Here is a 6,746-nt window from a genome sequence, read left to right as displayed (position 1 = left end):
GTAACAGGGAGCAGAACACTTGAAGCCTACTTATACAGTGATTATGCGGGTGACTTAGACAGCAGGAGAAGCACATCGGGTTATGTTCTGTTCTTAAGCGATGCAGTCATCTCTTGGTCATCTAAGAAACAACTGGTGGTTACATTGTCCACCACATGAGCTGAATTCGTAGCTGCAGCAGGTTGTGCTTGTCAGGTGATTTGGATGAGAAGAATATTAGAAGAAATTGAGCTGTTGCAGAAGGAAGACATGATCATATACTGTGACAACATGTCCACTATCAAGCTCTCTAAGAATCCAATGATGCATAAGAGGAGTATGCACATATATGTGAGGTTTCATTTCCTCAGGGATCTCATAAACGATGGAGTGGTTGATCTGGTTCACTAACGGAGGAGAAAGTTGAAGATATCATGACTAAGCCCCTGAAGTTGGAGACCTAAGAGAAGCTGCATGGAATGCGTGGAGTGTCGTATAAACTGAAACATGATGTTTCAGTTTAAGGGAGGATTTGTTAGGATTAAACGGTTAGCTCAGTCAAATCTAGTTCCTATTATTTAGGGATATTTGCTTCAGTTTTAGTATTTGATTCAGTGTATTTGATTCAGTCTTGTTCGTGTTCCTCATTCTTAGGAAGTAGTTGAAGTCCACGTTTGTGGCACGTTGTACTCAGGCTATATATTCAGTTTTTCTCTTTCTCAATGTTAAGCTTGCAGTTTCAGTTATGGGCTTCTCTATACTTTGCATTTCGATCTGCGGATCAATTTTGGGTTTTCGCAAGGCGAACTCGCTTTTCTCTAAAGCGATTTTGTTGTGTTTTAAATCCGACTTTCTCCATCCTTTTTTAATTGATATTTCGTTTGATTTTATAAGAATCCAATCTTCTTGTTAGTTAAGCTTAATTTCTTTTCTATACAAGGAATCAATCTTCGCTTTCAGAGTATTATGGCGAAGTATCCTTTGAGGGTTTGAGCTTAAGATGATTGATCAAGCGTGGAGAGATGATGCAGGTTCAGAATGAGCTTGAGCTTTTTTTTTTGAAAGCGTTCTAGCAAGGTCATGTCTTTATCTCTTTGAAGCTACTCATTGGATTCACCTCTACCAAGAAGATGAAGATCATGTTGGCGAGTAAAGAATGGAGAAACATTCAACTAGATCAATTCGTCGAAGAAAGTAGCTGAAGGTTTCTGATCTGGTAGGTCCCCGGCGGAACTGGTAGCGTCATCTCTAGGGTTTAGTGTTTTGCTGACGACCTTAAAAAAAAAATTATTTTTTTTTCTGTAACTGCTATTTTTTTTTACTTTTTTATTTTAAAAACATAATATAACTTGATAGTATTTTGTTTCATTTTTTTAAACATATCAAATTTGAAATAAAGAAATCCTATTAGATGGTGAACCTAGAGGTTCACCCTAGGGGGTGAACCCAAGAATAACTCTTAAAAGAAACCACAATAACCCAAACAATCAAAACACCAAAAACTAGAATCCCAAAAAAGACGAATCATTAATGATCACCTCTCTTTTTGTCTAATCTTACAAATAAACTTCAAAACAAATATACCAAACCAATCAACTCAACTAAAACTCAACGACACATACATTGAGCCAGCTAAACAAATATAAACTACACGACCAAATATTTAACAATTTACAAACTTACTTTCACAGATGCTTACGAAAATGACGAAGACGACAACCAAGATCAGTGAAATTACCTAAACAAAAAAGCAGAGTAAGTTACAAACTCTGATAAATACAACTAACAATGATTCTTGTTTACATATTACCCATCAAATAAATGAGAAACAAACACAACCATACAAGAGACAATCTCAAAAGACACAAAGGTGGCAATAACATCTCCACCTGCTCACTCCTCTTGTCTTATAAAAATAGCTTACATGCTCAATGTCAAAATGCCAACGCTATTGTCTTCTTATGAGAAATACATATATTCGTTTAAAACCCATTAAGACCTAAAACTAATTGTCACTCATTTTATAGTTATTTCTACAAGTCTTCATATATTTGTTTTAAAGGTCCGGTAAAAACAACAAGTTTAAAAGTAAAAAAAATATATAACCAACATAATAAGAATAAAAAAAAATTATTACTTAATACACACAACTAAACTGGAGAAAAAATATCCAGAAACAAAAGGTATTCTCAACAAACTTAATATAATTTATGTAATCTCAACAGTACAAGTAACAAATTAAAAAGACAAACAAACAATAAGTTTCAGTGACACAGCAAGCAACAACACGAACTATATCAATCACATTACTAACACAGTTTAGTTTTTCATGAGTGGAGAACAGTGCATATATAGTACATCATCACAACTCTAACCCTATAACAATAAAAAACTTAAAAAACAATGATCAACCCAAAACGTAAAAATTCACACCTACAATAACCCTAACAAATATTGAGATGAAACAAAAAATATGTCTAAATGCTTCTAGTATATATCAGTATTCATGTTTGTGTTACGAAAAATTATTTTTAATCTACACAACATTTCCCTTTCTTATTATTAACGGCTTTGACTATATGTCACATTTAAAGTAAATATTCAAGGAGAAAAATTAATTACTCTTATTTATTCTGAAAATTTATCGATCAGGTAAAAAAACCTTTCTCCCATTTCCTATAGTTACTGTAAAAATATTATAATACACAAACAAATTTATTTTAACTCAAACAAAATGAAATATATTTTACTCGACTATATTCTCTCTGTTATGAAAGTCATACATTCCAACGCCGAAAATGTTGAAATAATTAAAGATGTGGGTCCCACTGTCACTATTTGCACAGTAATTTTTCTTCTATAAATACGGAGTTTTCGATCATTTGTAAAAACATGATTACACATCCTTCACTCTTTCATTCTCTCTGATAATAATCTTTCTATCAGTATTAAAAGTTCTACGGGTATAAACTTTTGCCCTTATTTAAATTCCTGCGATACAAATAAATTCAAGTTCTTTTTATAACACGTTATCAGCACGATCACTCTGCGATTCGGTAAAATTTATTTGTATCATTTATACCCTGTTATAATGGTCGGTATACCGCCTCTACTATTATTTATATTATGTTATAATGGTCGGAATACCGCCTTATATTCTGTTTATTATTTATTGGTCGGCCGAGCCGCCTTATATTCTGTTTATTATTAATTGGTCGGCCGAGCCGCCTTATATTCTGTTTATTATTTATTGGTCGGCCGAGCCGCCTTATATTCTGTTTATTATTTATTGGTCGGCCGAGCCGCCTTATATTCTGTTTATTATTAATTGGTCGGCCGAGCCGCCGTATAATTTATTTATTCCTCTGCATTGATCGGCTGAGCCGTCGCATGATTTGTTGTCATAACATAAATATTTCATTGCCATAATTTTTACTTTTATGAAATTTTATAGATTTGATTGACCGTTTAATACGATATTTTCAGACTGATTTTTAGTGCACTCGATTTAACCCCAACGGTCACAAAGAATTTTTTTTCAAAATTTCCCCTTTCTCCAACGGTTATGAACAGTGTTTTCCATCTATAAATACAACTCATTTTCACTCCATTTCATCATCCAAAACATTTCATCTTCTCTCAAATATATTCAAATCGCTCTCCTCCGATTTTTCATTTCAAGAAAGATGATTCGCGCACTTTTGTTTTTATGTGCCATTTTTATTTGTGTTTCTATTTATGGTTTATCCGTTGGAGAATTTACTCCAAGAGAATTTAGGATGAATATCGGTTTACTTTTCTTTACATCGCTTCTCCTTGTAATTGCTTGCATGATTAATGTAAACGGTTCCTTTTAATATGAATAATATTCTAATAATTTTTATTTATGTTCTTTAGAAATACAAATGGCAAAAATCGAGAAACTTCAGTTTCCGGCATTGGAAGTAACTGGGACAAACTACACGGCATGGGTTACAAACATGGAGCTTCATCTAGATTCCGAGGAAATACTCGGAACAATAAAAGATGGCAATATATCAACCTCTCATGAAAAGGCTAAGGCCGTGATATTTCTGAGAAGGCATCTAGATGAAAATCTTACGCATGATTATGCGAGAACCAAAGATCCCTTAGATCTTTGGAAAGCTCTGAAGGAGAGGTTTGATAACCAAAAGAAAATTACTCTCCCCCATGCACTCGATGAGTGGAAAAATCTACGATTTCAAGATTTTGAAAAAGTGGAAACGTACAATTCCGCTATATTGAGAATAGCGGCGCAATTAGATTATTGCGGTAAGCCTGTCTCGGAAGCAGAAATGCTCGAGAAAACTTACCAAACGTTCCACAAAAATCATTATGTTCTACAAGAACAATATAGAAATTGTGGGTATACGAGGTTCTCTGAACTCGCTGTGGCGCTTATAATAGCGGAGAGAAATAATGAACTCCTCATTAAAAACCACAATGCCCGACCCACGGGAACCAAAGCATTTCCTGAGGTAAATGCAACGGATATAAAAAATCCGGAAAAAGGAAATTATTCCTATCGTGGGCGTGGTCGTGGCCGTGGTCACAATCGTGGTTTTGGTCGTGGTCGTGGTTATCGATTTAACCGCAACCATGAAAGGAGTAACAACCCAAGAGGAAGGGGATCCAACACATGGAATCGATCTGATCGGGTAAAAGGAAAAGAAACCCAAGAAAACCCTACTCATAAAAATGAGAACGTCTGTTACAGATGTGGATCGAAGGGACACTGGTCTCAAGTATGTCGAACTCCTCGGCATCTATGCCAATTGTACCAAGAATCTATTAAAGGCAAGGCAAAGGAAGTAAATCTCAATGAACACCTTGTGGGTACAACATCGACATACCTCGAATCCTCTGACTTTATGGGAGATTTCGACGAGGCCACTCATCAAAATATTTGAAGTGCTTGTACTGATCAAGCTTAATAATGCCTAGTGATGCCATAAAATATTATGTATTTCACTTTCAAAATAATGTTGTATTTCAAAATATCTAATGTATAATTATTGTGTACTTGTTATTGATGCATAATATGTTTACTTATGAAAGTTTATTTTCTTTATTGATATTAACTGTGTGTTACAGAAATGGATAAGAAAGCAAATGGAACAACAACTAAACAAATTGGTAGAGAAGTTTGCATACCAGATAGTGGCACAACGCACACTATACTGAAGGATAAGAGATATTTCTCTACTTTAAAGTCAGTAAAAATGACTATAAACACAATATCAGGTCCTACAGACCTGATCGAAGGAATTGGCAAGGCGAACTTTATGTTGCCTAATGGAACAAAGTTTTCCATAGATAATGCCTTATATTCTCCAAATTCTAAGAGAAATTTGTTGAGTTTCAAAGATATATACCGTCAAGGGTATAACACTCAGTCTGCAACTGAGAATGGAAAGAAGTATTTGTATATAACTTCTGAAAAATCAGGCAAAGGCCTTGTACTGGAAAAATTTCCAGAACTTCCTTCTGGATTGCATCACACTTATATTGATGCTATAGAATCACATCTTGTGATAAAAAGAAATCCAGAAGATGTTACATTATGGCATGATCGCCTTGGTCATCCAGGCACTACAATGATGCGAAAAATCATTGAAAGCTCACATGGTCATTCAATAAAAACCCAAGATATATACCAAAGTAATAAAATGACATGTGATGCGTGTGCTCTTGGGAAATTAATCATAAGACCATCACCAACCAAAGTTGACAAAGAATCACCAAAGTTTTTGGAAAGAATCCAAGGTGATATTTGTGGACCAATACATCCACCGTGTGGACCATTCTACTACTTTATGGTATTAATCGATGCATCGAGTAGATGGTCACATGTTTGTTTGTTATCATCTCGAAATATGGCATTTGCGAGATTTCTAACTCAGATAATCAAATTAAGAGCACAGTTCTCAGATTATCCAATTAAAAGAGTTAGATTAGATAACGCTGGTGAATTCACATCCCAAGCTTTTAATGATTATTGTATGGTATCAGGGATTGAAGTAGAGCATTCTGTTGCTCATGTTCATACACAAAATGGTTTGGCAGAATCATTAATTAAACGGCTGCAACTAATTGCAAGGCCATTGATCATGAGATCAAAACTCCCAACCTCTGTATGGGGACATGCTATTTTGCATGCAGAAGCACTAATTCGGATAAGACCAAGTGCATACCATAGATATTCCCCATTACAGTTAGCATTTGGAAAAGAACCAAATATCTCTCATCTAAAAATCTTTGGTTGTGCGGTTTATATTCCAATAGCACCACCACAACGTACAAAGATGGGACCGCAAAGACGGTTGGGAATATATATTGGCTATGATTCTCCATCAATAATAAGATACCTAGAACCACAAACTGGTGATGTGTTTACGGCACGATTTGCCGATTGTCATTTCAATGAGAAAGAATTCCCAACTCTAGGGGGAGACAATAAACAAGTAGGAAAAGAGATCAAATGGAGTGTACCATCGTTATTACACCTTGATCCTCCTACGAAACAGTCAGAACTAGAAGTTCGACGTATCATGCATTTACAAAATATAGCAAATCAGCTACCTGATGCATTTGCTGATACCAAAATGGTAACTAAATCACATATACCCGCTGCAAATACTCCTGCTCGTATTGAAATACCACAAAATGGTGGAACGGCAGTTGATACACGTGAATCAGGAACACGTTTAAAGCGCGGTAGACCTATTGGTTCAAAGGATAAACTT

This window comes from Brassica napus, chromosome C3, assembly GCF_020379485.1.
Source record: "Brassica napus cultivar Da-Ae chromosome C3, Da-Ae, whole genome shotgun sequence".
NCBI classification, from domain to species: Eukaryota; Viridiplantae; Streptophyta; class Magnoliopsida; order Brassicales; family Brassicaceae; genus Brassica; species Brassica napus.
Note: the sequence above shows the minus strand (reverse complement) of the source record.